We start from the raw sequence: 9,985 nt of genomic DNA, 5'->3' as shown, positions 1-9,985 counted from the left end.
CCTCCAATACTAAATTTTCCCTTTCACACATTAACCAGACTCTGTCATGTTTGGTTCTTGCATGGTTTAAAATTCATAGCTCACAGATGGGAAGAGAAACAAACAGGGTCAAAGTATTCAGCTTACATTCCCTAACCCAGACCTTTAAGATCCACGTACCATATCGCTCGTTTCATTAACCACAGGAAACAGTTGGATGAGAATAGAACTAATTTGAAGGCGAGATTAATTAGGAATCTTCTCTTTCAGCCTAATTTTGTCTTTGAGCCCCCCCCCCCCCGCCCAGTGCTTTCAGCTCCTTTCCCACTCGAGATTTACATTTGAGGGACCTTCTTTTGCATCTCCCCACCTTCAGTTTCACTGACTGCTTCACCTTGTGGAAAAATGGAGGCAGTAGCCCTGGTCACTGCTGCTTCTCAATTTGCCAGGATCACTGTAGGACAGAGGAGTTCTTACTGCTGTCACTGTCTCCCTGCACAAAATCCAGTTGTAGGAGACATAAGAAGAACAGTAAGGGAGCTGACACCACTTTACAATATGAGACTCTCCCATATGACATCCAGTATGTTCCTCCAGATCTAGTCATATTTACTCAAAAAGGACCTGTGGATTTTGTTGAGATTAACACCCTAGTAAGCACGGCATAAGATTTCGGCCTTGTTCTGAACAGCCAGAGAGAGCATCCCCATTGTCAAAACTGGAAAGGTAAAGGCAAATGCCTAAGTGAGTCAGATTCAGCAGCTAGGGCCCATATGCAGACAGATGCAGGCCAAGTAGTTATTGACATGGGTTATATGACCGCATGTCAATAAGTTGGTGGTGGAGAGTGCCTTCAAGTTATAGCTGATTTATGGCAAACCGTGTTGGGGTTTTCATGGCAAGAGATTATCAGAGGCGGTTTGCCATTACCTGCCTCTGCAATTCTGGCCTTTGTTGGAGGTCTTCCATCCAAGTACTAACCAAAGCTGACCCTGTTTAGCTTCTGAGATCTGATGAGATCTGGCTCACCTGAGCTATCCAGGTCAGGGCATCAATAAATTAATCCAGAACATTTGTCATGGTTGGGTAGGATTGCAGCAGTTAAGATGAATGTGTTACCAAGAGTAATGTTTTTGCTACAGACAATACCAATCATCAGAGACTCCAAACAATTTGAAAAATGGCAGAGGAAAATATCAGATTTTGTTTGGGCAGGCAAGAAGCCTCGAGTGAAAGTGAAAGTTTTACAAGATGCAAAGGAAAGAGGCGGAATGCAACTGCCCAATCTGAGACTTTATCATGATGCAATCTGCCTAGTTTGGTTGAAAGAATGGATGACATTAAAGAACAAGAAACTATTAGCCCTAGAGGGATATAAAAAAATATTTGGATGGCACGCATATTTATGGCATGACAAAGTAAAGGTCAACTCGATGTTCCTGCATCACTTTGTTCGGAGAAGTCTATACATAATCTGGAAGAAGTACAGAATTTATCTACAAGAAGGAACCCCTTTGTGGGTGGTTCCATATGAGGTGATAGACCCGAGAGCTGTTGATAATGAACAACAATGTTTAACGTATAAAGAAATAACTAAAACTGAAGCATCCAAACTTAGAATAAAGACACAAGAGGAACTATCACCTAACTACGATTGGTTCCAGTATAGACAGATCAGAGACTTATATAATTCGGACTCTGTAAAGGGAGGTATACGAATAGAGAATTCGGAACTAGAGCAGACCCTTCTTAAAGAAGATAAGAAAAGAATATCCAAGGTATACCAAGTACTGTTGAAGTGGTATACCGAGGATGAGATAGTTAAAACACAAATGGTGAAATGGGCTATAAACTTTAATAAAGAAATAACAATGGAGGCATGGGAATACTTGTGGAAAACTACAATGAAGACAACGACATGTATTAATATCAAAGAGAACATTCATAAAATGATCTATCGTTGGTACATGACACCAAAGAAGATTGCGCTAGGGAATTTGAATACTTCTAATAAATGCTGGAAATGTAAGAAGCATGAGGGCTCCCTCTATCATATGTGGTGGTCGTGTGAGGTAGCCAGGCAGTACTGGGGGGAAATAATAAGAGAAATGAGTGAAATTTTACAATTTCAAATTAATAAGAACCCAGAACTCCTGCTACTGAACTTGGGAATGGAGGGAATTCCAGCCCAACACAGGACGTTGATATTTTATATGACAGCAGCAGCTAGACTTTTGTATGCGCAAAAATGGAAAGTACAAGAAGTGCCAACTATTGAAGATTGGACTTACAAATTGCTGTATATGGCTGAAATGGACAAGATGACAAGAAAATTGAGAGATCTGGACTCAGGGAAGTTCAACACAGACTGGGAGAAGCTGAAACAATACCTGGAGAAGAAATGGGAGGTGGGAGGAAAACTGTGGCAGTTTGAGAACTACTGAAGTATTGAAGTAGAGGGGGGAGACTTTACCGGGGGGAGAAGAGATAAATGTGAATTAATAAGCAGTCAGATTAATAGATTGACATATATATAGATATATATAGGTTAACAAACAGAACATAGAGAAAATAATTAATTATAAGGACTAAATATAAGGAGCGATTAACTAACAATATTTTCTTTTTTTTCTGACAAGTTTTGTACCAAACTGAATGTCTGAAGATATAGATGGGTCAAATTGATTGACTACGTGAGGAGAGATATATAGAACTATTATAAAAAGATAGAATGAGTAATATATATAGAGAATAAGTCAAATTGTTTGATATAAACGAATGTATGATCTATATGGTTTATGATATATAGAAATACCTGAAATTGAAAAATTGAGATAAATTGTTTATCTAAGATAGAAACAAAGGCTTACAGTTTGGGCATATAATGTTAAAAATAGTTAAGGATGTACTGCTTAGAATAATGGAGAATATATATTTGTTTTAGATAGAGGAAGCTAATAAAATTAAGGGAAAGGGGACAAAGGGTTGGAAAGCTGTTGGAAGTCAACAAAAAGGGGGGGGGGAAAGGGAGGGGGTTAGAGATGAAAAAATTGGGGAAAATTGAATGTAAATGTGGAAATAATGGATTCTAACCCAATAAAAATTTTTCAAAAAAAAAAAATAAATTAATCCAGAAGAAATGATAAAGCAAAATGAGTTGGATACGGGCACAATGTAGTAGCTCCCTGATGGGTCTTCAGGTTAGAACAATTGCACAGAGGGGAAGGTTTAGGCTCTGTCTCACTGTGCGCCACGGCCGCATACCAGAAGATCTAAGTTTCAGCAGGAAACGCCCAGTGCATGTCTGCTTGATAAGACCTAGGACAGATACGGTGGAAGGCATGCACCCATAGGCAGGCCCTGAGGCTGGTTGAAATTGCAGCAAAGGCGAGAGATGAAAAGCAGAACAGATAGCCTGTTCAGGTCAAAGTCTGCAGGTTGTCCTAAAAGTACTATTTATACCTAGAAAGGATCAGTAAAAGCCAATTGCCTGCAATGGAGATAGTGCCATCTGCAGGGGCAACGATGCAGCCACCATTATGTAGCAGAATCTACAGCAGCGGGTCAACTGCAAGACCTCCATTTCAAGTCCAGGCACGGGGAACAATCCCAGGAGACTCAGAGATGGTGAATGAGCCAACCCCCTCTTACCTGTGGTGCAGGGGACGTTAATGTACAGTACTGTTGATAAAACTGCTTTTGTTTGCACATAAATGCCATTAATCTGGCAGTCCCTGAAAAGGGTAGGAAATGCAGTGAAGTCCTGAAGTTTCTTTCCGGTTGAACCACAAATATAACTTTCCAAATCTGAACAAAGGATGCCCCCAAACCTTGGAATTGAGAGAGACCAGCAAAGGGTAAGCAGTAGTTCCTGACTTGTGTTTTTGTATGTCAGGCATGATGAATAAGCATGGCCAAGTGCTAGTGTAATATATAATCTCCCAATTCAGAAGTGTCCTCAGAAAGAACAATGACAAAAGGATATACTGAATTTTCTCTTCTGGTTCCATGCTATGGCCAGGACTGTGTGCAAGTTGATCATGGAGAGTGGTGTGTGTGTGATATGCGAATGCTTTTGTGCTGTGCAAAGGTGGGGATTGGAATGGCAATGTCTTCCACTCCTGTGTGTCTATTTAGTGCCGTACAGAGCACAATGTTCTAAAGCAGAAGTGACACAGTCCTGGGGGGTAAGGGGTGGGGTTACTGATGAAGTACATAGGCTAGGGATTGCAAAATAAGCTGTGCAGATAGGAAAGGGGGAAACAAATTTGGCATAGAGCTACAGTCCAGATAGAGGGCAGTTTAAAGAAGGCTGCGCAGAAGAAAAGGCTCTGGAAGACAGAAATGAAAGATAGTACAACCTGTTTTTAATATGCCTGGCTATGCAGTGGAAACTTAAGGATGGTTAATTGGGAGTAAATCACGTTGCATTCAATGGGGCACACTCCAAAACAAGCATGCATTACTCTAGTTTCAATAGGAATTACTCCCAAGCAATTGTGCATAGCATGGCAGATTTTCACTTCCGCTACATTTCCAAAACTCCTACATAGAAAGCATTAAATATTAATGGCAACACACTCCCTTTATGGCAAAATGAGTTTTACTGCGTCCTTATCTTGTAAAGCACTCCAATCACATCACTAGGGGGAAAAAGACGGGGAATCTAAAAATGGACGGTACACATTTTAGTAAGTTTCTGTGTGCTAGCCAAATCCAGCACTGCTTAGCCCCATCCTGCGCCCTCCCTGCTAGACATTACGTCGCAGTGAAGCTGAGGGTGATACCAGTGTCTTACATGCCCCGGCCCTTTTCCCTGTAGTGAGTGAGTCATGTGAGCTGTGCAACAGAAGAGAACTTCAATAGAGGGGATGTGGTGGAGAGGGAGAAAGAGTGTATGTTAGTAGGATTAAAAGCCCTTCACAGCTTGCAGAAATATGATTCCCTTCCCCCCACACTGAATGTACTACTCCGCCTTGCAAAGCGAATGGATAAATAGGCATAGCACATCAGCCTCTCGTCTCACACAACAGATGCTCGTTCAGCATTGACGCTGGCCTCTACATTTTGTTTCCAAGAGACAGGGGGTTCTGGATGGTGATACAATCTGTTAGGTTACAAAACAATCCTTGATTTGGGATAGTTTTTTTTTTCCCCCAGAGCGCCAACGGTAGGTTGTGTGTCACAAAGAACATGAAAGTCACATCATCCTAGCTTCAATGATATACAATAAGTTGTTAGCTGGATAAGATAGAGAATGATGAGGGACGGTGGGAATGAAAAGGGATATTAATGAAGGGGTAGTCTAAGTTTGTGGTTCTCATCAAACTGTGAGTTGGGACAAAAAAGTGGCTCACGTTCTCTCCTAGGTTGGTTGTGAGGCCAGAAAGGAAGAGAAGGAACAAGATGGATGGGAGGAGAATGCTCAGGAAGGCACTATGGCAAATTTGGCTTTGCCTCTGCATAATGGCTTGTAGGGTTGTCAGCCTCCAGGTAGTGGCTGGAGATCTCCTGGAATTACAACTGGTCTCCAGGCCACAGAGATCAGTTCACCTGGAGAAAATGGCTACTTTGGGGGGTGGACTCTATGGAATTCTGCCATGCCAAGGTCCTTTCCCTCCCCAAACCCCTCTTTCTCCAGGTTTCACCCCCTAGATCTCCAGGAATTTCCCAACTTGGAGCTGGCAACCCTAAAGGCTTGGATTCAACCAAGCCATCTTGGTCATCTCGAACTTTTCTACCTCCCCTCTCCTGCTACAGCCCCAAATGCCCTCTGAAATACCGCTCCTGGGGAATAGGACCCCCAGGAATAAAATGGGAGGATCGGAAAAAGTCCCCCCTTGTGCATATGGAAATGATCAGCAGGATCCAACCCGATGTGTGAAAACGCCATGAAATGCAGCCAGGAGCTCTGTGATGTTATTTATTTACTAAACCTGAAAAATAAAATGAGTTGTTCCATATTGGCTGATGTAAGATTTCTGCATTTTATTGCCCCCACTGCCTCTCCCCATTTTCTTCATTGGGCTGCAGCATGGCTGCAGCTGGGAAAAGAAGAAAAGCCCTTTAAGGGGCCAAAAGGAGGAAGGAAATGTGGAGCTTAGCTCATCCTTTCCAAAAGGGCAGTGGCTAAAGCGTCCACATGGATGCGCCCATCTCCAGCCACTCTGCAGTTCCTCCTTTGATTCATCCCCAAAGAGGAAAGCCCCAGAATGGCAGGAGTCTTGTTCATAATGAGGTGTGTCATGTGTCCACTCCCATTCCTCATTCCCTGCACAGGTTTTCCTCATTCCCTGCACAGTGGAAACAGCCTGTGTTAGAGAGAGGAAGACATGTGGAAATACTTGGTAAGTGGGTTCCAGAAAGCACAGTAAGCATAAAAATGGGTACCACTTTAAGGTAAGTGGAGAGGTAGAGAAGGAACTGGAAGTCAGAACCTGGAAGTTCCAAAGATTGGTTTTAGTTGCAGCTTCTTTCACTATGTGCATGGAATGGTAAGCTGCCATCTGAAGGGCACCCCATCCAAGTTTAGCCAACCTCCATCCTAAGGGGGAAAAACAATAATTAAAAATCGATGTAGACGAGTGCAAAACCAGTCAGTTGAGATGTTTCAAGCTTGGTTGACTGGTGGTACGCTGTATACATAAAGGTGTTCTATTTTCTCCTACAGAGGATACTTCAGCACAACACAGGCACTTTGCTGTAGAGGCTGCTTTAGAAAATCTGGGATCAAAGAAGTGCTTTGGTATTTGGGGCTGAGAGACATGAACACACACAAACTTGCCTTATCCTGAGTCAGATAATTCATCTATCAAGGTCAGTATTGTTTACTCTGATTGACAGTGGCATTCCGGGATCTCAGGTTAGCGGTCTTTCACATCACTTAATCCTTTTAACTGGAGATGCCGGGGAATTAAACCTGTGACCTTCTGCAGGCAAAACAGATACTCAGTTACAGAAGCCACCTCTGCCTAATCCTGAACTTGTAGTCTTCCTAGGATAGTCCAGGTAAGCCTGATATCATCAGATCTTGGAAGCTAAGCAGGGTCTGCTTTGGTTAGTAATTGGATGGGAGATCTCCAAAGAAGATCAGGGTTGCGAAGGCAGGCAATGGCAAACCACCTCTATTAGTCTCTTGCCATGAAAATCCCGCCAGGGGTTGCCATAAGTCAGCTATGACTTGATAGTACTTTCCACCACCACCAGTCTTCCATCTAGACCCACACTCTGCTTATCTGCAGGGCATGAGGACAACACTGTTCTTTTGTTTCCAGCACTGGCATTCTGAGGCTTCCATGGATGGAGCGAGAGTACAGTAGAGCGGTGTGGGTAAGGGGAGATTTGGGTAGATGAAGTCGAAGGAAGGGAGGATGCGAATGCCTTGGCATGGTCAGTGGCCTTTCTAGCAGGTACACATTTTGTATCCACTAGCTGCCTCTGATGAATAACATAACTACACTATTGTTGTGTGCTATTCCTTTAATAGTTAAATGGTCAAGCCCAGAGAGCCTCAATCATGGGTTTTCAGCAGAATTCGTGGCTTATGAAAATTTCATTACATTGTGATTCTTTTTTACTTAAGAATAACAACACCAGGGCTCTCAATTTTGCATTAAAAATACTGGTAGGATCACACCCTTCCTTTGCAGCAGTTCTGCTGTGCCATTCCACTGCGGTATGGCAATATAAAATACTCTGCTGCACCAGCACCAAGAGCACCGTAAAACACTAGCGTTGCACATAATGGCCTGTGCTTTATGGATATTTGCAGGCATAACGTTGAATTATTGTCTGCTCCAGAATTCTGCAGCCTGTTTCATGATGTTATAATGGACTCTAACCAAGCTGGCTGGCTTTGTTTCTCCACTGATTCACTGTTTTGTATTTAGCCCAGGATTCCGTCAACCGACTGTTTTACTAGGTGCCACTGCAGGGTATTTTCTGCCCACCTCAGTATTCCGGAATAATTTGTACAAATATGACATTCAGTTTGCATGATTTATTCTGATTGCAATCTTTGGAATGTCAGGCAGGCAGTTTGATTAGGGACAGCAAGGAAGGAGGAGAGGCACAGGGTGAGCCAAAGGGAAGAGCTTCTTAAGGCTGCAGTCCTAGTTAAGCAAGTCAAAGCCCGATTATTTTCAATGGGCCCCAGCACATCTAATTCCGCATAACAGACTGTGCATCTCAAGTCCCAGATTCGAACTACTAGAATTTCTGCCCAAGCACTTTTTGTTTTTATAGCAGACACTACTTGTTCGTTTACATAATTTTATCCTCATCAGAAATAGAAACTTGGTAAAAACCAACATGCATGTCAAATGTTTCACTTCTAGTGTGGAATGCTTAATCTCACAAAGAGCTGAGGAGACTGGCTGGAGCTAGCTCGGAATTCAATAGCTGTGCAGAAGAGCAATTTGGGGGGAGATTAAATTTACCATAGCATAATGTTAAAGAAGTGGAGTGATGCAAAATGGCACCTATGCAGACATTCCCTGAACTTGTGTTCAGTGTGCACTAGCCATGTCTTCTGTTTTTCTTTACCCTCAGTTATGTTTTATTCCTGGGAGGGTAGGCATTTTTTAAAGCTTAAGCCCAAATTATCAGAGAGGATATTTTCAAATGTTTCGGATTGTTCCCACACAGGGACGATTCATGGGTTTGCTGTCATTGCTGCTGTAAATGCAGAGACACTTTCAGCGGCGGAGCTTTTGCGCAAGGGCGTCCCCCTCCCCGCTTTTTGCTGGTGTCTGCTATCCCCTCCCCTCTCCAGTGCACTTTTTGTCTTTTTAAAAAATCAGACGTAAGACTATAGCAATAATGTTAGGACACTAAAGCAATATATCTAATAGCAATATATAGGAGTTAGAGGTTCACCAACCCACACCTCCACCCTTTTCTTCCCTTGTGTATGGTGGGCAGGGAAAGGGGGAAGGATGCCCCATCTGGAATGCTGAAATCCATGTTGGTACTGAGTTGTATTTTATTAGTTTTATTTGTTGTAATTTATCTATGATTGTAACCCGCCCTGAGCCTGCTTGCAGGTAGGGCGGGCTAAAAATCCAATCAATCAATCAATCAATCAATCAATCAATCAATCAATCAATCAATCAATCAATCTACAGCTGATGTTTAAAAGAAAGCCAACTCCCGGGGGAGTAGAAATGGCACCATCATGAAACAGGCTGCAGAATTCTGGAGCAGACAATAATTCAACGTTATGCCTGTGAATATCCATAAAGCACAGGCCATTATGTGCAACGCTAGTATTTTATAGGAAACAATTAACCAACAGTGTAATCCTAAACAGAGTCACACTCTTTTAAGTCCATTGAAGTTCTCAACAGAGCTCAGACCTTCCAGTATTCCATGTGATGGGGGCTTCCTGTCCCTCTTGTCCCTAAAACTGTATCAATAGGCTACCTACAACATAGCCAAATAACTGATCATGTCAAGGCACTCATCTCTCCATGCGTCAGTTTGGTTAGGGTTAAAGCTTTGGGTGATATAGCCCTGCAGCTTTTGATGGAGTACTAGTCAGCTTGACCTAGGGACAGAAGGAAGCAGCCACCAAAGTAGAAATGGTGTGAACTGAAGAATCTCCTTAGGGTCCTTTGCACCTGAAGAAGGGACTCCAGAGGCCAGTCTCTATTGATTTAGGAGAGTTGGGAGATAGTGTACATTATCTTCAATGAGGTTAGACCCAATGCCAAGACAGATGGCAGCACTGGCTCCATTGGTGGACCCTTTAGGAGATCTGGACCAAGCCATGTCAACCTCTGAGACTGGGATTGCATTAAATACTTAGAAGGCTGGCAAGAACTGATGAGATTGTCCTCCTCCTGTGTTGAAACCGCCATGGTCAAACTGCCTACACAAGTTCCTCTTTCCTATCTTCTCTGGTATTTCATTTGGATAGTCTTCCTCTCCAGGCAAAATAAGAAAGCTAGACTTAATCAGACCCCGCCCCTCACACCCATTCCTTTATTTGGTGGTTTATGTGTAA

Source organism: Eublepharis macularius, chromosome 4 (assembly GCF_028583425.1).
Source record: "Eublepharis macularius isolate TG4126 chromosome 4, MPM_Emac_v1.0, whole genome shotgun sequence".
Classification (NCBI taxonomy): Eukaryota; Metazoa; Chordata; class Lepidosauria; order Squamata; family Eublepharidae; genus Eublepharis; species Eublepharis macularius.
Note: the sequence above shows the minus strand (reverse complement) of the source record.